The sequence below is a fragment of the Pithys albifrons genome, chromosome 16 (genome assembly GCF_047495875.1).
Source record: "Pithys albifrons albifrons isolate INPA30051 chromosome 16, PitAlb_v1, whole genome shotgun sequence".
NCBI classification, from domain to species: Eukaryota; Metazoa; Chordata; class Aves; order Passeriformes; family Thamnophilidae; genus Pithys; species Pithys albifrons.
In genome coordinates this window covers 5,739,477-5,761,398 of record NC_092473.1, presented here as the reverse complement: position 1 = coordinate 5,761,398, position 21,922 = coordinate 5,739,477, and the positions used below count along the sequence as shown (strand labels likewise).

The following is a 21,922-nucleotide window of genomic DNA, read 5'->3' as shown; positions in this document are numbered from 1 at the left end:
TTGCATGTTCCCTACCCCCGTCCGGTGTAGGTTCCAGTGGTGCCTTTAGCGGGGCTGTTTTTTTTCCCTTCCTTTTTTTTTCATGGTTGTGTTGTTTTCCCACACCCTCCTCCTCTGAACACCACCTTCCGTCTGAATTAAACGCTGTAGAATTATTTCGGGCAAATGTACGGCGAGGTTTCGTTCCCTAAGGAAGGACAGGCACAGTGAGCTGCTCGTACCGATTGACTTGGAGGTCAAATTCACCAGCTACCTGAATATCGTTTAGAATGCCTGTCTCTGAAGATGCCACTTCTAGTACGGCCTCTTTAATCAACAGCGAAGTAAATATTTGTCAGCTCAAAATATTTGACTTGAAAACGTGGCAATCGACTTAGGAAATGTGCCTTACTGCTAAATAATAGCCATTGAAACCGGGAGGAGTGAAGGTGTTTTAGTGGAAGTTTGTCACAGTGACTGTGAGATTACATTTCAAGATTAGAAGGTCATTACATAAAGCTTTGCTTTCTTAAACATGTGTCTCTATTTCATACAATAATAACCAAAACTTATTTACTATCCGAGTGACTGTTTATAGTTTTGCTTTAGAAAAGTCTCCGGGCTGGTGTTTATTTACAGTGGGACCAATATATAAAAGGAGGTGATTTAAAATATACCTCATATTTATGTGCATAAAAATATAAACATCCTGTGGGTTATAGTTTCCAGCAGATTGATAGCCTTTAGCAATCTGCATTTTCTCAATGTCCTTTTCAAGTCCTTTAGAATATTGACTGTGTTTACTGTTTTTATTTTGAATTTTATGGGCTAGATGCTCCATCATGGTGGGCTCACTGTGACATGCTGAACATTTTTATACAGTTTAAAGGTGTCCTGATCTTCTCTGGATTTCATCCCCTCTGCTAGTGGGGATAAAGGAGTCCAGAATTCTTGCAGAAGTCCCTGTGGTGGTTGTGAAAACCACACTGGTGGCCCCCTCCTTTGGAGGGGTGAGGAAAGAGTCTCTACACATATCAACAAAGTGACACTAAGAATAAATCATTGTCTTGGAAATGTATTTGAAATCTCTTAGGCCACACACAGTTGATTCCAGGTGATATGACAAACTTGCTCATTTGTGAAGCTTCACAGAACTGTCCATTTATGTAAAAACAAAACAAAATAAGTTTAGCCTTTGGAGTTTTATTCCAATACTTGATTTTTATTGAGAAATATGTTTACAAGACTGCAGAGATCAGGTTATTGTTCACTTTTAATAAAAGTTGACATCATGAGTATATATTCATTTAATGTGTAAAACATTGTTCATCATCTTAATATATGGGTGTTTGTGTTTTCTTTAGAGATGTTTTGAAGCAGTGAGGAAAATACTTAATAGCATGTAGTTAGCTTAATTTTAACATGCACAGAGCAGTGTGGGATGCCATTCTTCAGTGAGTGATCACGTTAGATTTAGGAGGTATGTGAAGAATGTGCAGTGGAAAACTGCACATCTTGATTCTGAATTATGTGAAGGTTTGCTTAGTCTCTGTAAAGCTACACTAGATGAACAGTTTTTTGTGACAAATAATTTCAGACATAGTAATCAAAGTGTGGAATTAAACTCTTCAGGATTGAATCAGATATGGTATTTTGAGTATCTGCTCTCACGTCCCTGTCTTTTTCCCTCCCCTTTCCCTTATGACTAATTTACTCTTCCTTGATGACCTTATGGACACTGTTGGTAAATGAAAGTAGTACTAGAGAGGACTGTCGAACTTAGTGAGTTATGAAGATATTCCTATTAAAAAGAAAAATTAATCTCTGCATCATGAAGGAAAGAAGCAATGACAGCCATGGTGAGGGGCAGGTCCCTGCTCAGCGGGACCAGGTGTGATGCAGCCTCACCTACTTGTAGTACTTGTTAGAATGCTGTGGTGATACCAGGATCTTGTTTGGGTATTTAGTGTTGTTGCATGTGGGTGTTGTTTGTAATCAGCTTTAGCCTTGCTGAGCCTTGGCAGTAGGGATATGTGGACAGAGAAACTTGAAATTTCTGAGCACTGTAGGGATTGTGTCCCTGCAGCTGAAGGCAGCCCCTTCCCGAGGACACGTGGACAAACAGGGTTTGCTGCCTCTGGTTTTCACCTTGTGTGCCACACCAGGTTGGGTTAGGGCACCTCCCTGTGACTGTTACAAACAAAAAGGGGGATGTTAAAATGTACTTTGGGTTTTGAATTTCTTTCACTCTTCAACCCTGCCTGGTGTTGTATGGATGTGGTGGAGGTTTGGAATTGGGGCAGGAAGGAGCAAGAAGGGCTGCTTGAGGTGGCACAGATGCTGACAGTTACCTGGCCAAATTCTGTCGCTGGTCATGGATTTTGTGTGCACTCCTCATTTATTCATTGCTGCATAAAAGCCTGTGATTCTGGCTGCTGTGGCTGCCTTTGGGCCGAAACAGAGCGGGAGTGCAGATGAGCCGTTGGTGCCTGGGTGTTTGATAAATTAACAGTTCGGGGTGGCGATTAGTAAATTATCCTGTAGAAATTCTGAAGAGTTTATTTATATGCTAAATAAATTTAGTGGAATAAATAAATAATAGTTTTTCTGTACTGCTAGTAGGGTGTGTAGTTTGCTTTATCATGCAAAAAAATTATGGCTCTTGCATTGCTAGTGAGTTACTCTATAAAGTGTAATTGAATCCAAGTCTGATACTTTATATGTGCTTCCTCTGTAACATCTTTTCACAAATGTGTGAGCTTCAAAGAACTGGGCTTAGCACAAATCCACAGTTACATATTTCAAAAAGTTCTTTCATGCAAAGACTCATTTGCAGCTTAATAACTGTAAGTTTCCCTTGTTTATAATTTGAATCTGTTTTGTTGTAGGTTCAGCCTCTGCCCATAGTTCGGTATGTACGTGTGTTTCCCATTAGGGAAGTTTCTTTCCTGAAGGAGCCAGCACAGGCTTAGCAAGACAGTGTCCCAGTCCAGAAACACAGAGGGGACCGGTGGTTGAGGTCACATGCTGGTGTTCTCTCCTTGTGTCAGCTCTGCAGCCTCTCAAGCAATGGCATCTTATAGGACAGCTTAAAATTGAGGTTTGAATTTCAGGTGAAATGGTGCCAGATATTTACAAAAAATCCCAAGAAATAACTTGACTTGTTTGTGTGTTATGTATGTGAAGAGTTTAAAATTGCACTTTTTTGCAGTTTCCATGCAGCTGAAAGTTTGTGGTGTTTGCTGTTCATTCCTGCATTGTTTATTACTGACAGAATTTGCTAGATTTCTGACCCACTGTGTGACACTGGTCTTGAGTACTTAAATTATTTTTTGCTTATGTTCTGACTGCTTGCTTCCCTCTCCTATTTTGTCCTCATTACTATTCTCAATTCCTGGCAATTTAATATCATTTGCATACATAACACAGTGTTCATTTCTTTTTTGCTTGCTTCCATGCCTTTTTCCTGAAGACCTGTATCCCTCTTTTCCCCTGAGCTGCTTTGCTGTCTTCTATGTGGCTTCTAGTCAGGTAGTGATAAAATGGGACTGTATGTTTGAGAGAGTATGCAGACTAAATTCATAGGATTATAGGTGTCTGTTTTTATATTCTTCCTGCCCCTTCCACTCTCCAGCCTTGACATTTTTCCATAAGTAGATGATGGTCAAGTGAGGGAGGATAAAAATGCTGATGCAGTGGACAACAACCAAAATGAGGTGAATTCTGAGGTTATACCTGGAGTGAAGAACTGGGCCTGGCCTTGTATTCCCAGTAATGGTCATGTTTATTAGCTCTGGAAACAGCAGGCTCAGCCTTGGAAAAAGATGTGCATTGGATCATTCTCAAATAACAACTTCATGCCAACTGGAAAGTGGCATTGATGACTTCTGAAGAGTAGTAGCAACTGTCTAGAATTTCTTCTGTGCATTCTTCATGGGCTGGGTGCTCTGTAGGTCATCACATTTGTTAAACTTTCTATGAGGGAGAAGTGGAAGTTGTGGAATAGTAGTCAGAGGGAAGCACAGGTTGGGCTCCTCAGGGAGAGCTGTGTGTCTTGGACTCTCTTACTACACCCCAGTTGTTCCAAACTGTTGATTGAGTGGTGGAATCTGCTCCTCGTTGTTCCCAGGTAGCCATAGGAAGTGAAGTAACAAGTTATCAAGTTGTGTGTGTAAAAGTAATAGGAACACAAACTACTTTAAAAAAGCAGATGAAGTTAATTGTTTAAAACTGATGGAATCAGTTTCATTGCTGCTAAGTAATTTATCACAAGCAAATCTAAACACATGGAGCCTCTGGCAGCTAAACCAGTTTAGCCAGTACATCTTGCATGACATCATTCGATATTTAGGGTAAGGGTGAAAATGAACTGGTTTAAAGCTTGAGAGCATCCAATTTTTCTGGAATGATAATAAATTTAAAATAGGGCATTGTTAGCATTAGTTTGTGCTTTGAGGAGTCTCTGATCAGTTGCTTTAATTTGACTTTGTATCTTGGGGCTGTAGGACATTTGTTGAGAAAAAGTAAAATTGGTGGCTTGCAATGCAAGGCGTTAGTAATCCATAGCAAGTGTGCTTTTTTCCCCTCAAATATATATGTATATTAATATATCAAAATCTGCTATGTGCTAGTTTGACATTAGGGGCAACAGGATTCAGTTATTACGAAGTGTTTTGGTAAGTAGAAGCGGGGCTGGAGGGTGCCTGTCTTACTTGTCAAGTTATTAAAGATACAATGTTGCTTTCTGAAACTTTTTTCATTGGTCACTTAAAGTATTTTGCTGCGGTGGTTTTGTCATTTTAGTTTCATGCACTAGTGCAAGGAGTGAAGGTGCACCTAATCAGTAGCAAAGGCTGTAGCATTATGTTGTATCTGTGCATATTGTTTCAGGCTTAGATTTAACACATTTTAATATTTCTGCTAATCCATTTATTTTTCAGCTTGGCTTGCTGATTGTAGTCAAACAAGTTCTGTAAGTTTAGAAACATTGAATGGAACTAGAATGTCTTGCCAGCAAAATGAATAATGGTCAGCTTGGAAATAATGTCTTATTCTGACTTTGATTTGCCTGGATTGCCTGGAAGGCTGAGCTTTTGTCACCTAGAAATAATTAAGCTTCTGGAAATTAGTAGATGGATTTTAAAAATACTATGGTGACTATTTCTAGTTTGGGGAAGACTGTATTAGTGTTTTACTGTAGTGCCTAGGAACCTTTGGGATTGTCAGAATTTAAAAATACATTCATAAATGACTTTATATTTGATATAATATGCATCTAAAATAACAGCATGATTGTCCAGCATAACAGCATGTGCATAAACAAGATTCTTTAAAAATGTGGAAATTAAAACTGAGTGATAAATTTTGAGAAAACTAAAATTCCCTGCTGTAATCAGTACAGTGTAGCTCAGTTAGTGTTTTTAATTGCTGTTTGGCAGCTGTTTTAAACATTACCAAAATAAGTCATTCCAGACCTACTTAATAGTGAAGACTTGAACAAAACCATCGTGCTTTGTAGCATCAAACATCTTAGGAGAACAGGATGTTCAGTGCCTGCAAACCTGGAGTTCTCCCTGACTGCAGCTGTAAAGTGCAGTCAGGGAGAACTCCAGAGTGATGCCATTCAGAGAAGGTGTGCCAGGAGCATCCTAATTAAATTCAGGAAGAGAAAACTCTGGTACCTCAGCTTAATCTTGCACACATGTGGTATGTGGAGACAGAAAATCTTCCAGGTGTCCTGAACACTACAGGGTTTTCCACACAGAAATGAGCACCTCAACTTGGACTCCAAAACATATTGCAAGCCAGAGGAAGACAATGTGAATAGTGAGCTGGAATGTCGTATGAGGAGAAAGTGCAAAATAGATACTTGTTTTTTTTAGCAGTACTGCAGTGTTTTGCAACCTAGGATAGTTGAGGAGGTTTTATTTAATTCAGTCACATCTCCTTGATATGAAACAGAAAGGTGCTGGAAAACAGAACTTGGAGCTTTATGTTTTGTGTGTTAAGGGGTTGAATGTGCTCCTGCACAACGTGCTTTAAATGCAGAAATCTGTGAAAATTCTTAAGGTCATTTTTCATAATTTCCCTTTCCTAGTGTAAATAGCAAAGGATGTGTAGGAGTATCATTGGTGTTGACTGAGCTCTAAGCTTGATCATCTGGTGATTTTACAAGGTGCAACTGTAAGGATGTTTTTTTGAAATATGGCATTTCCAGCTGTGCATGTGTGTTTTTGTAAAGATCTAAGGATAATTTTGCTTTAGGGCTCTAAACATGATGTTATACTAATACAGCAATTGGATGAATTTCTGTTGAGCCATGTTTGAAAAAAGGAATGCTTGTATGTTTCCACAACAGAGATTTTCCTTCCCATATGTTTCAATGTGTTATTTTCTAATATCTGATATTATCCAACAGAATTTGAATGGAGATTTTAGTAAAAGTATGAGAGTGCATATTAAAACTGGGTGAAGGTTTTAAATTCCAAATACAATTTAGTGGGTTAATATTCTTTCTGATAAATAGATCAGGCATTGGTGGTGTAAATTTGTTTCATAAAATGGCTAATTGGTAAATTAAAATGTACATATTTTACATCTGTAGTAGATAAGGTAATAAATTAGCTTTCGGACAGATAAATTAGTTTATAGATAGATAGAAAGAAAACACTACTTAAGAGGAGAGAAATTACATTTTTAAGAAAAGGCGCAGACTTTCCAGTGTAAGATCAACACATTATTCTGAGGTAGGAAATTTTTGGTGTAAAACTTCTGAGCTATGAATGTGCTGGATAAGTTCTAGGCTACAGTTTCAGACTGGACCATGTTGGGGTCTGTCTGTTTGCTGGAGCATCTCACATATGGTTGCCCACAGTCTCCCAGACCTGGCTGTGCCTCATGATATTCTGTAGAGTGGGGGAAAATCCAACCCCCAGATGCAGAGGAAACCACCCTGCATGGGCACTGGGGCAAGTGTGCCTCCTCCTCCTGTTGCTCCCCTGTGCAGTTCAGCTCTTACCCGTCAGCAGAGGATGAGGACTTTTCAGCTGGTGTTTTAACCTTGTCCCTGTTCTGGAGTTCTGCTGTGCTGGACATGGTGGTGGCACTGGGGGGGCTTGTGGCTTGTAGTGATGCCAACATTGTTGTTTGCAGGTGTTGGGATCCCAAAGGCTGGCCACCCTGCATCTGGGATCTTAGTTCCACCCATCACTATTTTATCCATCAGCTGTGATAGGGACTGTTATGGACCTGATCCTACCAGGCTGCTCCAGCTCCTGTATGACTATTGTTATTTAGCATTATGCAGTTTTTGGACAGTAACCTGGTGCAGTTTTTTGTCTTGGTAGTCTTTGATTACCAGAAAAGAATTAAGAAATGTTTGAGGAGTGAACAGTTTGGTTTAGTTTTATTTATTTATTTTTTCTTCCCTTATCTAAAGACACATATTGTTTTGGGCAGTCAAGGTGGAGTTTTGAATCCTGGTACTGGAGCGTGGTGGTTTCTACATCACCTTTGTTTTTTTCCACAAATTGAGATCACCTCATTGGGAGGTGGGGCAGAGCTTGTGTTCTCCCTTCCTGCTTGCAAAGCCAGACAGTTCTCTTGGTGCAGCCAACTCTTTGCTGTTCGGTAGTGGTGAAATACATCTCAGTTACACATCACCAGATGTTTCTGGTAACCATGATCAGGTAACAATGTTTAGACACAAGTTTGCCTTCAGTGTGTGTCTTAATTCTCCCTTAATCTAATTTGTTTCTGTTATGGAGTTAGAGCTGACTGGCCACTCAGGTGGTGCTGTGTGGGTATATGGGCTTCAAGTCCTAAGACAGTGAGAGGTGTACTTGTTTTAAAATGGTATCTGCTTAAGCAGAGGCTGTGTGAACCTTTTTTATTGTTCATTAAGTCAAGCTAAAGATAGATTCATTTTTTTCATTGGAAGTAGCAAGGAACTGACCTCTTCTAAAGAATTTTTCACCTGGTTAAGTGTTAGTTGCTTAATAATATCAAGAGGTGAACCTAATTCTGGAGAACAGTAAATACTATTAGAAGTTTGAATACAGAGATAACTTAAAGATGTCTCTAAATTGTATGAATTAAACAGCAGGTCACAAGCCACCTGCAAACCCCTCCCTGTTAGTAGCAATTACAGTAGCAGCGTTTTACTTTTCTTCTGCTTTCCTTTCCCTCTTCTCATTCTTCCTGTGTGGCTTTTATATCCTTTGTTTTAGTCTCACTGTTTCAGATACTTCTTGAACTTACATCCTTGACCAAAAAACAGTTCCCTTGAAAACTAGTATAATGGTTTGCAATATTTCTGTCATGCCATGAAAGTAACCATAAGCTTAAGTGCTGGGCTTTTTCTTTTTTTTTTTCTTTATAAAAGTGAGAACTAAAAATAAGCAGCAAAACTCAAACAAAATCTTCCAGAAATCAAAACTTACTAATAACTTCTTTAAAAGTAGTTAATTCTAAAAGTTTAACAATAAGATTTTATAACAGTTGTTTGTTTCTTCAAATGTATTGCTTCAGTTTCATATTGATTTTAAAATATTTTCTTGTCTTCAGCAGATTTGTCCAATTTTTTTAAGCTGTTTTGTTCATCAGGCTCATGTATCATCTAAAGTAGGAAAGGATTGGTGTGGGAGGTACATGGTACTTACTGGAAAGGATTCTTAGGGCTTCCTTCTTAAGGAGGGAAAGCTCTGCAGCTCCTTTGCTTACCAGTGGAGCTCTGCTGGGGGAAACCCTCTCTCGATGATAGCATAGATTAATAGGAAAAAGATTACAAAGTTGCACAGAAGCGGATCATGTGTTGCCTGTGTTAGTTGCCCGCTGATAAGCAACCAATGTTCTGTCCTCTCTGCTTTGCTGGAGAGAAGGAGTGAAACCAGTGGGCTCTCCAGTCCCTTCAGCTGAACAGGAGCTGAGCTGGCTCTGGGGAAGGTCGGGGTGTAGAGCTGGGACTGAGTGTGTTGACACTGCCATTGAAAGGTGTGTGGAACCTCAGTATCTGTATTCAGACTTTTAAATTTGGGATGAAAACACTTCAGCTTTATTGGTCAGTGACCTCTCTTGCTGAATTACAAAAACATTCCAACTATAAGACCTTTCAGCATCCTGCAGTGTAATGAACTGAGAGTTGTTAATGTGAGTGCAGTGAGAGCCCATGCCTGAAGTGGTTCTGTCAGTATGTTTATTTGTTGTCTTTCAAATCATGCCTGCCCATTGCAACTAATAATGAAGATGAATCAAAAATTAGATTCTTCATGGCACCTTTGAAGAACAAAACTGAAGTTAAATCCAAGAATAGTATGTGGTGGCTTGAAGTACAGCTTAGTCATGGGCTGAACACGAGCCATGGGCACCTTCCCAGTGCCTTACATATCCAAATGTGTAAACACTTGTTTTGATAGTAATGTTGGCGTATTAGCACTGAATTCAACACAGAACACACCTTCAAAGACCCATTTTCTTCAAGATTATTATTGTTATGTAGCTCTTGCTTAAATCAGTGTAGCAGAAGCTCACTCAGCAGGTGTGTGTGCTGGGCCCCTGCGGAGCCAGAAGTGTCAAACGTCTCCCACATCCAAGGAGTCTGTTGTAACTGGTGCAGTCTCAGGTGGCTGGGCAGCAGTCCAGCACAGAATAGTGCCTGCAAGAAAGAGGAGTCTGACCCAAAACTGAGCACCAGCTGCAGGGATGGCCCTGGATTTTGGTCTGGGCACCAGACTTCATCATATCAGATGACTTTTATCTTCTGCAAGCAGCCAGGGGAAGAGTTATGTCTAGTTCACTTTAGCACTACTTCAGAGAGGAGGTATCTTGCAGAGCAGCTTTTTTTTTGACCTCTGTGCTTCCCGTTTTTTCTCCTTGGTCATAAGGAGATGAATGAAAATATCTGAATTTAAAATAACGTCCTTATTTTGGATTTATTTTTTACCTAGCTCAGTTCACTGTTCTGCTTTATTGTTTGACCCCACAAACAAGTGGGTCAACTTGACTGAGGAGGCAGGAGTAGGAGAAGACTCTTAAGCCATAAATGACTCCTATAATTTAAAACAAACAAACAAACATTCCCAAGACCCTTTATTTGGCCCCGGGACTATCTCTCCCAAGAAATGCTTTGCAGAGGTGTAACAAAGTTCCAAGGGTATAAAATCCAAGCTTACACAGCTCTTAATGCAGGCACATGGTTTTTCCATTATAAAAATTGAATGTTGTTCAAATGCAAACCACTTCTGGGGATAAAATTGTTCCCATTACAGGTCTGCTTCTGGATGTCTTCACTTCTGTTGCCTTTGTTTTCCCCCCTCACAAGGGTTTTCCTTGTAGCCAAATATAGTCTCTTGCATTTTCCAACTCTGAGATACATCTGAAGGATCTTCAGCTTTCTTGCCTGTACTGAGTGGGTTACTATTTTCTGACTTTAGTTCATTCTGAACGTCAAACATTTGCCTCAAATCATAAGCTAAATGTATTTCTGGGGGGATTAGCCTCCAAACTGGATATTCTTGTGATATTTTCAGCACAGGGATAAAACTTTCCAGGTTGCATTCAGACCTGGAGTTGATGCTGTTCAACCAGCCAAGCTCTGGCCACTGTAATGGTCTCAGTTTAAACAGGGGACACTGTTTTCTGGAATGTCTTTGGATCATACAGGTTTTTAGCAGGTCTGTTAAAAGAAGTTTCAGAGTTGATGTGTTTCCCGATCTAGAAAGTTGACAGAAAATGATGTGTGAAATTTTAGTCATTTTGAATTCAGCTTAGAGTTTGCCTATTGCTATTAGCATCACGTTCACAGGTTAGACCTAAGAATGTAAAACTGGCTTAGTACTGACAGGCTTAATGCTAGACAGTGTCTAGTTAGTGCAGCTGGGGCAAAATACTGGCAGAGATTAAATGGGCTAATGCTAATTTTTGATCTCTCATTTTTAATATACCTTGAAATGCACATTAACCACCTCAGATGCATGCTTTATTAAATCAAAGCATAGGTGTACAATAAAAGTATTTAAAATTTTTGGCAGGATGCAGCTTTGTAAATACATATTTGTGTTTTCTGAAGTAAGGCTTTTTAAGTAAGTGCAGTTGTTGAGCAATTATGGTTCATTTCTACCCTAAATATGGACAGTTGCATACTGTGAAAAGCAAGTTAAACTCTTGGTGTTGTAAATCTGTTGTTGTTGGTAGTATGCAATTTTGATTTCTACATGGTCAGAAATTTGGGAAGGGGTTATTAATTTGGTAACTTGCTTCACCAGAGGGGATGTTTTGCACCCCCGTAGCCATGTGGTGTACCAGGCCAGTTAATGTGGCCACTGTCCTCTTCCTGGCAGCACTCTCTCCTTGGGGGAGATCTCCCAGCTTGGTGACCTGTTGTGGGGATGGCAGAAGGCTCCTTTATGTGTTTCCAGGTGAGGGTGCACCACAGGTCGAGGAAGGGGTGTCTTCAGAGGAGTAGCTTTGAAAATAGACCACTGCTTTCAAAGGAATCATTGTGCACCTTCTCCTGGTCTGGTTCAGAAGAGCAGCTGGAGAAGTGGGCAGCTGGGAAGAGTGCCTTGTTCTTGGTTGCATCTTGTCAAGATGCGCTTTGGACCTGAGCAGAGGAGAGGCTGGAGGGATATCTGCTCCTTTTCTCCTGCTGCTGCTGAGAAGATGGTGTGTTGAGTGCCTTCCAGGCAGGGAGTGGTGCCAGCACTCAAATGGGTAACCTGGAATTGCTGGTGGTATATGGGAACTTCAGAAGTTCAGCTTATATTCAAAGATAGCTGCAAACTTGATTATGTTTAGTGGGCTTGAGTTTGCTGGGAGCTGCAATCCTTTGCTCACCCTACTGTTTCTCCCATGTTAATTCACTCAGTGGGATCTGTAACTAAGTTGTGTCATGGCAGAATGCAGGCAGCTGCCTCCTTGATCTACAGAGAAATTTGGACTGTCTCTGTGATCTTCTTCAGCAGCAAAAGCTCTTTTAAGATGCTATTTTAATGGTAGTTCAGCACCTGGATATACCTGAGTAATTTGATTTGTGGCCTGCCCAGATTGTTTAAACCACTTGCTGTGTTGTAAGATTTAGGAGACAATACAAATTGCTGTAGATATTCCACTGGTACTGATGAGAAACACCTTCTCCTTTCTACAGAGCTTCATCAGCTTTGTCAGATGTTTTCTTCAAGGAGTGGTAAACAAATATAAGGATTGGAGTTAAGTTGTTGGAGCTATACTGAAATGCACATTTACCATTATAAAAAGTTTAGAAAGCACCAGTGCAGGAAGCAGGACCCAGCAGTGGCAGGAGCAGCCCTGCGTGAACACCCTGTGCCTGCCATCTCTGTACACCCTGTACCTGCCATGGTCTTCACTGATCCTGTCTGTACTCCTGAACAAAACTCAAATACAGTCTAGCCTTGAAAATCCTTAATGACCTAGAACTCAGGCTTTTTGTCTGCTGTTTCTCATTTCTGTTTCCACCTGAGGAGAAAGCATCACGAGGATTGTGAACCTGTGTAAACACGGATTCTGACTGCTGGATGTTGAGAAACTGTGTTGCTACACTTGAATTGCTGATCTTGGTGTGAGATCTGGCCAGACCAAGTACACCAGTATATGAAATAAAGTGTAGGATTATTTCTTCAATCCCAAATAAAGTATTTATGGAAATTGACTTACAATAATAGCATCAGTAATACTAAAATAGTACTTATTTCTATAAATAATACCAATACTACTGTTTCTGATGTAGCTCTCACTTATAGAACAGAAAGTGTGAAAGCTGTATCTTGTTTGAGCCAGTCTCTTTGCATACTTGTTAAAATTGGTGACAAAAATAACATGGAAACTGTGCATGTCCAGCAGGCTTTTTTATATTAAAAATGCCTTTCTCTAAAAACTTTTGCATTTGTACACTAAAACATTAAATGAAAAGTAAGGTGTAAAACTGTCCCTAGAACAGCAGTTGTAACACGCAGTTACAAGGGCAGGCAATGCTGTCACGTAACAGAGTTTGTCACTCAGGGCAGGTTCTTGACCTCCACTGCAGAGGGATGCCAGGATTCTGCTTGGGACTCCAGTGCCTTGAGTTTGTTTGCATGTGTGCAAATGCACAGGGGGTGCATTCACTGGTGGATGTGCAATAATCTTTACTTTTTGCTGGTAGCTGGAGCTCAACATTCAAGTGGATGTTCCCTGTACAGCTCTGCAGGGTGAGATCAGAATCGTGCCTGAGAAGGAAGGCTGCAGCAATTGGGAGCATGCTGGGACTTCAAGAGTGCTGGACTGTATTAAGTGATGGAGTAAACACTGCTGGCATTGAAATTCTTACATTTATGGCCTTTCTGTTTGCTTGTGAAATTCATGGAGTTTGTTGCTACAGGATTTGCAAAAAATAATGAAAATACCCTTCCACCAACGTTCAAAGCAAATTTGGCTGTGAACGCTTCATTGTTAGGCAGGTGGGATGGCAGAAACAACAGTAAAAGCTGAATTCAGGTGCCTGTAAGTTATGTTGAAAGGTATTTCTCTTGCTTCTGGGGTCATTTATTCTGTGTCAGCACTGAAGTAAATATTTTCATTTTCAAAGAAGAGAAGGTGACATTTGCAGTGTCCTGTACCATGAAGGAACACCTTTTTGTCTGGCATTGTGCAACCCAGCAGTAGTGGCTGTGCTGTTCCTTCTGTGTGTGCAGTGTCTGTTTCCTCTCCTGCACAGCTGCAAGTGGCTTAAATCCCAGGGCCTTGCCTTGAGAAGGGCAGCATGGGGAGATCCTACAGCTTGATAGAAGTTGTCTGATAAAATCCCTGAGATCTCAAGCATCCCACAGGTTATCCTCTGGATGTTTAATGAAGTCTCTTTTTTACCCAGACTGTCCAAGGCAAAGTGAGATAGACATGTACTCACCCTATCCCTTGTCTGTGTTTCTCTCTTTTTGGTCTTGTGGGGTTTCTTTGATCTTAAAGTGTATTAAAAATGCATCAATAATGAAGCATCCGCAGGAACATTAAAATACCTGAGTTTGGCCATATGGATTAGACCAAATCAAAACGTGTACGTTTATTTTAACATTTTTCTGGTCAAAGGATGTAATGGGGGAAAATGTGAGAGGTAAAAATCTAGACAATGTATTGTGTCTGATGGGGTTTGTGAACAAGCTTAAACAGGTAAAGACACTCATGTTGAATGTGCACAGATAAATTTTCTTTTGTGTAGCATAGCTGTTAGAAGTGTGCCAGTGTTGTGTTACCAGACAGATAAACTCAGCACATTGCCACTTGTAGCCACCTGCTTTTTGTGGGTGAAACAACTGAATATTGTTTCAAAGGTTTAGTTTGGTTCCTTTGCTGGTCTGAGTGCTGCGTGCCAGAGAGCAGCTTCTCCTCCCTGGTAACTACCATTAAAATAAGAATTCTGTTTTCTGTCCCTGTCTGTTTTGTCTTTGGTTTTTAATAGTCTTCTTATTCTTCGTTGCAAAGGCACAGCATGTCTCTTCCTTACTTTCAGAAAAAAGGTTTCCCCTTCCAGAAAGGAGAACAGTTGCAGTTAAATTGCTACTGTCTCTAGTAATTCTTAAATCCTGACTTTGCCCAGTAACATCTGGATCTTGTTTCAAGTTTGGGTCAGACCTGACTAATGGTATTTAAATTGGAGCTCTCTGCTTCAATTTGATCAGTTTAATGTACTAAATTAGTGACTTTTAGATTAAAAACTGGCAAATAGTGCACATTGGTTGCAGATACTTTTTTTTTCTGTACGTTCTGCTGTCTCTTAAGCAAGATCTCTCCAATTGTGTCCTCTCTGCTTCTAAAAGGAGAAACATCCTTACGGCTTCTTAATTAAATTTGTTTGGTGAAAAAGGTCTGGAGCTGAGGAAGTGCCAAGAATTACATACTAGACAGTTTGTGGTGTACCTCTGTGTTTGGGTTTATTTTTCTCTCCTCCCCTGTGACCCACTGCCATGCACTGTCCCAGGCTCACACCCCTTCAAGCAGAAGTTTTAAAGTCCTGGAAGAGTAGTCCAGGAAAAAGAGAGGAAATGAGATAAGGATCCAGTAATGGGGAGGATTGACAAAAAAAATCTGTTTGTGTATTCTCTGGGAATATACTCAAAACTGTGAGAGCATTTGTGGGATAAAAGTTATAGCAGGAAATGTAGATGGAGTAGCTCGGGCAAAAGAAGTGTGAGTAGTGAGGGTTTCTGTGCCAGCTGTGTGTGAGTTTGTAGTGGCTGAGGGTGGCAGAGACCACAATATTAGAGAGAAAAATAACAGGGTGTGGAGAAAACTTAAGGGACTTTTGGTTTTCCTGAGACAAAGGAAGAATCTTTCATCAGCAATAGAATAAGGAATTTGAGATACAGCTTAGTTCAGTGGTGGTGTTTATACCAGCTCTTAGCCAGAGGCAAGGCAGGAAGGCAGTAATTAATTTTGGAAGTCCTCAAAATTTGCTTCAGATGAGTGGCACTAGCAATGGAGCAAAAATAGAAGTAGTTGGGAAGATTTGCCAGAAAGAATAGAGTATTGAGATTGGGAATGTATTTCTGGAATGAGGGTGTTCTGCAAAGCATAAGAAAGATGTAATTCACTGGGTGACACGCAACAGTCAGCTGTTCTAAGATGCATTTGCAAGTGTTTTGTTGCTTTTATGCTCTAAGAATAGTTGACCAGAAAGCCATTGAAATATTGTCTGAGGATTTGGCTCATGAAACAAAAAGTAAAATGTAATATGTAGTAAGAAAGTAAATATGCAACAAGCATGTGAGCAGTGAAGTACAATTTCCTCTTCAGAATGTGTTTTTGATGAAAAATGTGCTAATTATAAGTGCTAACACATGTGAAGTTACTGGTTTTCCAAGGAAAAAGCAGAATTTTCAACAGTTTGTTTTGTCTCCCTTTTCAGGGGAAAAACTTATTTGGGTGGTGATATGTCAGGACATTTTTAGAGCACTGAGATACCCAAGAGCCCCAGCATATGCAATAAACTCCATCAAAAGCATCATCATCCCTCCACCCTTGCCAGTTGGTTGCACTGTAAGATGAAATCTAAATTACAGAGGTGTGAGGTCTCATTTCTTGAATGTGTCTCTCAAATTTCTGTTTCTGAAATAGTTGTTTGCATAAACTGTGCTGTTTTGAAGTTTGCAGGTGCAAATGTTAGTGTGTGATGTACAGGGTTCAAGAAGCTCTGTGATAGAGTTTTAAAAGATTGCTGCCTTACAGGTGTTCCAGTGTTTATCAGTAGGTTCTGTTTTATTGCTTGTATTCCAAGTAGCTTGGTTTGGAGGTCTGAATTCAACTGTTTGCAGGGGTACATGGCAACTTCTTTGCCTCATGGATTTCAGTGCATTTGTGTTGGGATTTGGTAAAGCAAGTTAGCCTCAAAATGTGTGTATTCTTGGCCTTTTTGGTATGTATATTGTTTGCTCTAGAATACAAAGTATAGCTTCATTTTTGATTGCGATTGCTTAGCTAATACATGGACTTGGTTTCATGGTCCCATGGCAGCCTTTTTGACACCAGAATAGTTTAACAGGAGAAGCTTTTTTAGTCACTTGAGAGTTTTCTTTTTCAGTGAAAAACAAAAAGTGACTTAAAATTGCTGACAAAGAAGAAATGATAAAATTGTCAGTGAGTACTTAACTGAGGATTGTAAAGTTCCTGTTCTGTGTTCTTTTAAGAGTTCCTTGATAAATAATGGAGACCAACACCCAAGATTCTGTACAAAACAGTTTTTCAGCTGTTCCTTGTTTAAAGAAAGTTGCTCACCATGTAGGCAGCATTAAATAATTAACACAGTTTATTTCTAATTATGGTGCCTGCTAATATTTGGATATTTTTGGTGCAGCAACTTCCATCTTCAAAGCAGTAAAGCGAAGTTGTTGTTCAGAACATTGTACCACAATTATCAGTTCTTCTCAGAGCCTAAATAATTATTTCCGTGCATTAACACTTGGGGGTAGAAAGGTTGCTGTCAGAAAGAAAAGGAACAATAAAGGTTAAATCTTATTTAAAGGTTAAAGCTGAAGAAAGCCTAAACTGCTTTGGGTTTTAATGGTTCTCTTGTAAAGACTGAGGAAGACTCTTGATTTAGTCCTCTGTCCAGGCTTTTAAAATTATTTTAATGAATGCCAGTGTTCATGCTACAAAGTAGGAGAAGGCAGAGAGTGGCCACCTGGCAGATGCTGCAGTAAATTAAGGCTGGCCAGAAATTTCATGGCTCTGGTTTCGTGTGAGTGTCCAGACTCCAAAATTTTCATGGAGACTCCAGTCAGAATGGTGACACTGATGTAGGGGAGGGGATTTCTGTGCCAAATGGGATCAGGCTGGGGCAAATCACCCCCCAGCCTCTCCTTTCTCAGTGCCAGCCCCTGGGCCTTTGGCCTGTTCAAGGCAAGGGCGTCACCAAATCTCCCCCTTCATCTGGGCACTTCCTTGGCATTCCCTGCTTGTCCTACTTGGTCAGTGAAGTTTTTGTAGAACATGGGACAGTGGAAACAGGTGAGGGCAGGAGATTGAGCTTATTAAGTAACAACCTCAAAAGCTCCTGGGAACCATGTTTTTCAGGAATTTGGGAAACTGGTGGTGAATAGAAGACTGAAATCTGTGTCTTAGAGAACAAGAAAGCAGCAGCTTCTTTTCTAGCTCATTATAAAGCATCTAATTTGAAAAAGGAATGTTTTTTATTTTGCTGTTTTTGCAGTTGTTAATTTTAGGTGAGAACATAATTACTTCTTGTTAATTACAGTGAAAACAAATGGTAAAATTAACCAGAAGTGTGGGGTTTGGGTTTTTTTGGGTAGTTGGAATCTCTTGAAAATCATGGGTTGCTAATATGCCTGAAATGTATCTGTTACTAGACATAATGAAAACTGAATTTCAGTAGAAAATAATGCTTTTGTCAGCAGTGCTCCCGTGTCAGTGGCAGGAGGCTGTAAATGTCCCCGTGTTCCCAGGCCGAACGTGTGACTGACTGTGTATCAGTTCACATAAAGGACTTAACAACAAAAAAAAACGCACACCAAAAACCAACAAACCTCAAAGCTTGAATGGTTTAATTGTTGTTGTCGTTTTCCCCACGGTTAATCTCGACTTGTAAAAGCGCCCCTGACATGAGGTGAGGATTTATCAGCACGGGCAGCCCCCGCTCATTGGTGCAGCGCTGCCCTCGGAGCGGTTCGTCAGCGGCTCCTCAAACGGCGAAGGGAACGCTCAAAGCGCCGCCGCCTCAGCCGCGGGTGCCGGGCTGGTCCTGCCCCACACCACCTGGGTGCTCCTCAGCAACTGGGGTTGTTTTTCTTGGAGTGGAAGAGGAGCACGACAGGGGCCTCCTCTTACTTTGAGTTAAAGTGATAAACACTTTGGCAACAGGCATTTTTGTCTGGTTTTATAAGTGGTACAAAACTGTGGGTTTTGTTTTTTTTTAAACTTTAGGCTTGTAAGAGGTTTTTCAGTATGAATGTTCAAAAGCTTTTTATGGAAACCCTGAATATTTGCACAAGATAAGACACCCTGGATTGGGCAAAAATTGTTTAACTTGGTGTCTTGAGGCCTGTTGGTAGCGTAGCAGGTGCTGATGAGTGCAGGGAAGGAATGGTGACTTCCCTTCCCTGCTGTGCACACCCCGAGGGTCTCTGAGCCTGGCCATGCTGCCTCTGTGCCTTTTCAATGTTTCTCATAGAGTCTTCTTCCATTCACTGCTTTGGCTTTGGAAGTGAACAGGGAATAATATATGCTTTGTGTAAGTTCACTGTGCTCCTGCATCTTGCACACCGAGTGCAGCCTGGTTTCCGTCCTCCATCCTAAAAAGGTATAGGACAAGGTATGTGACAACAAAGAAAATAAAGATCATAAAAGGTATCAAATAGCTACTGTAGTAGTAATGACTAAGTAGGGAAGGATCCATCTGGCTCTAATACCCTGGACAACTGAGGAAAGACGTGCTGAGTCTGGCAAGCAGAGTTAGTTTCTTTAAACTTGCATTCTAGTGATTCAATATAAAGCCCTTTGGGTATTTTAAGTAGTAGAAAATCCCATAGTCCCCCTCTAGTCACCTTTTCTCTGATGTGAATGCATCCAGTGTGTTTTCTCTGTCCTCACTCTTGACCTGTTAATATGTTAGATGAAGAAGCCAAACCAGCACACATAACAGGCTTTATTTACAGTTATTCTGTACAAATAATATCTTTCTGCTTCCATATTACAGTTCAAGTTGCTTCAGTACTTGGTACACTGTGCTAATTAGAGCCTGTAGTGGTTCTTCATTATAGAAGCTCCCCTTCAAGAACAGCAGCCTCAGATACTGTGCTTAGGAAGTTCTAAGATGTTCCAGTTGTGCATCCCAGCTGGGCAGTATATACACCCAGTGGCATGGGATAGATCACCACCCTTCCTGAACTCAAGGACACAGCTTTGCATTTTACTGAATTCACCATTGACTACCAGATGAAGTTTAAAGATGATTTGGTCTGTCATTTCATGCTGCTTTGCTGTAACAGCCACCCTTGAAACAGGTTCCGTAGTTATCTTAAAAGGAATAATTTCTTGTGAGCATATTTGTTTTAATGCCTTTACTATGAAGCAAAGAAGCCTGAATTTAAGCTCATTTGTGCTATCAAATGAGGAGGAAATACTGGTAACTGTGCTTGCTTTCTTTTTCACAGTTGCACACAGTTTTTAACGTTATTTTCCTGATTCTGATATATTTTCCTTTCCCTCTTCTCACCAAAGCCTAGTTTCAAAACTACTGGCCACCTGTAACCACTGAGTCAAATTCCTGTGAACCTGCTTTATATATCTATCCATTTCTCTGCACAGCAAGAAGCATAAGGAAGAAGAGGTAAAACAAGATCAGTCTTAGCAAACCTCCAACGATAAAGGAAGACCTTTAAAAGCATTCCTAAAAATAACAGGAAGAAATGCTGAAGGTGTTAGATCTCTAAATGTGAGGTTTCTGTGCACATTGCACAAGTTTCTCTGGCTTGGAGTCATCTTTCCTTTTAAAGGTAAATTAAAGGTTGGAGCTTAGATAGATGATTTTTTTTTCCTCCTAATGCCCATAAAATTAATTTCAGTACAAATCCATATTATTATTCAGCGTTGTTCTTTGCTAGGAAATTATTCTTGCATTCAAACTCCAACATGGACAGCATTTCAACAGTTTAAAAATCATGTCAGTATTAGGAAAAAGAATTAATATATTCCTGCTACCTTTCCATGCTACTCCAAAGCTTAGCTGAGTTTAGGAGTGAGCAGTGCAATTAGCATTTGCTGTAAGGATGAATCTGGTCTCAAACAGAATTGCAGAATCTGAAATAATGACGAGTAATATTTTGACTTTGTAACAAAGTAGCTGCGCAGAAGCAGTTCCTTCAGAGCTAGTTTGGGCAAGTGGTGTGTGTGATCATACCCATGTAAGGCAACATTTTATGCTACTGTTAAATGTACAAAACCTTTCTGATGCTGAAGCATAAGCATATAGGAACTGTTCACTTGTAGTATTTGCTTCAATATATGTACCCCAAAACTTGCTGAAATGGTGGACTACACTAATCCAAAATGCTACTGAAGTAAGTGCTGAAAGTTGATGAGTCTGAGTAATAAAACCATGCTGGTCCAGGTGGTGAAGGTGGGTGCTCTTTAGACTTTCACAAGGAAAGAGAGAGATGCTAATTAGACCAGAATCACCAATTCCATAATGTGCTCATATTATTATCCAAACAAACTCGTTTTAATTACTCTTTAATTGTCTTTCTTAAAACACCAAGAACATGTCCACAGAGCTGAGTATTCGTGTTGTGCGCAGACATCAGTGCTCTGTGGCCCTTGGACTGCCCTGGCTCCAGCTGAGTGTGCAGCCTTTTCTTCCCTCTGTCAGAACTTCAGTTTGTGAGGAGCTGCAGCCTCTGTGGTGATGCCGCAGAGCTTGGCCTTTGTTGTTGCAATAGAGAAATCCATTACTCAGTAGAGCAGTAAAACATAAAGAGGGGTGTGATACTGGAAAAACACATTGTTTAGGGTGTGTTCAGTAGGTTGGGACCAAGTGCCCAGTCCTCAGCAGAGATGTAATCACACTGCCATCTCTGGAATGTGCGGAGACAAGACATGACGAGTTAGGGGAGTTGCTTCTGTAGCCTTGCTGCTCTAGATACAGCAAAGAGAAGGTAGTGCAAGTCCAGGAGCTGTTGCCATAATAGGTCATGACACTTCTGATGTTTCAGCCTTTCCTTATCATGGTAGAAAATAATTTGTCTTGTCAACTGTTCTAGTTACTGTTTTTTTGAGTATTACAGGATAGCCAGAAGCAGCCTTTCTGCCTTTCTTCTGATCTGATAGTTTTCTAGAAACAAAATCTAAGCTAACAGAGCTCTTCAGATTAAGAAAAGGAACTGTGAAAGATTTTTCAGCAGACCTTCTCTTGTCCTGATGACTGCCAAGAGGTTGTGACACTGTATAATGGGTAAAGCCAGGTTTGTGAGGCAGGCAGGTTGGTGTCTTTCTGATAAATAATTTCGCAGTGCTGAAATAAAACTCATCCTGGTGCTGCTGTGTACCCCAGTTATTAAACACCTGGAGCTATAAAAGCATTTGAAAGATCCCTTAAAATGAGAAGGCTGTGTATACAAACTCCTTAAGCTGGAGATAAAGTTGTAAATTTGTTGAATAATTACAGGTATGTTATTGGTGTCCAAAATGAACTCTGGTTCCTGCAGTCTTTCATCTAACACTGCATTATTCGTAAAGCAATGGGTTAAAACTGCTGAAACCAGGCTGCAATTTAATCACTGTTTTAGTAAATTTTTGGGTTGACTTCTTAAATGGCAGCTTTAAGTTCACTGAGTAATTTTACTGGTAATACTGTAAATGCTTTATATGTGTCTATAAGAAGTTAATAACATTTTTAAGACTTGAAGTTTTTTTTGTAAAGGGTTATTGGACTGCTCCTCTATTCGAA

General features: G+C 40.2%; 1 protein-coding gene across 1 annotated transcript in view; it reads left to right on the top strand.

Moving 5' to 3' along the window:
* The window catches only part of USP7 (ubiquitin specific peptidase 7), a 69,777-nt gene that overhangs the window by 1,284 nt on the left and 46,571 nt on the right, over positions 1 to 21,922 (top strand). The window lies entirely within an intron of this gene.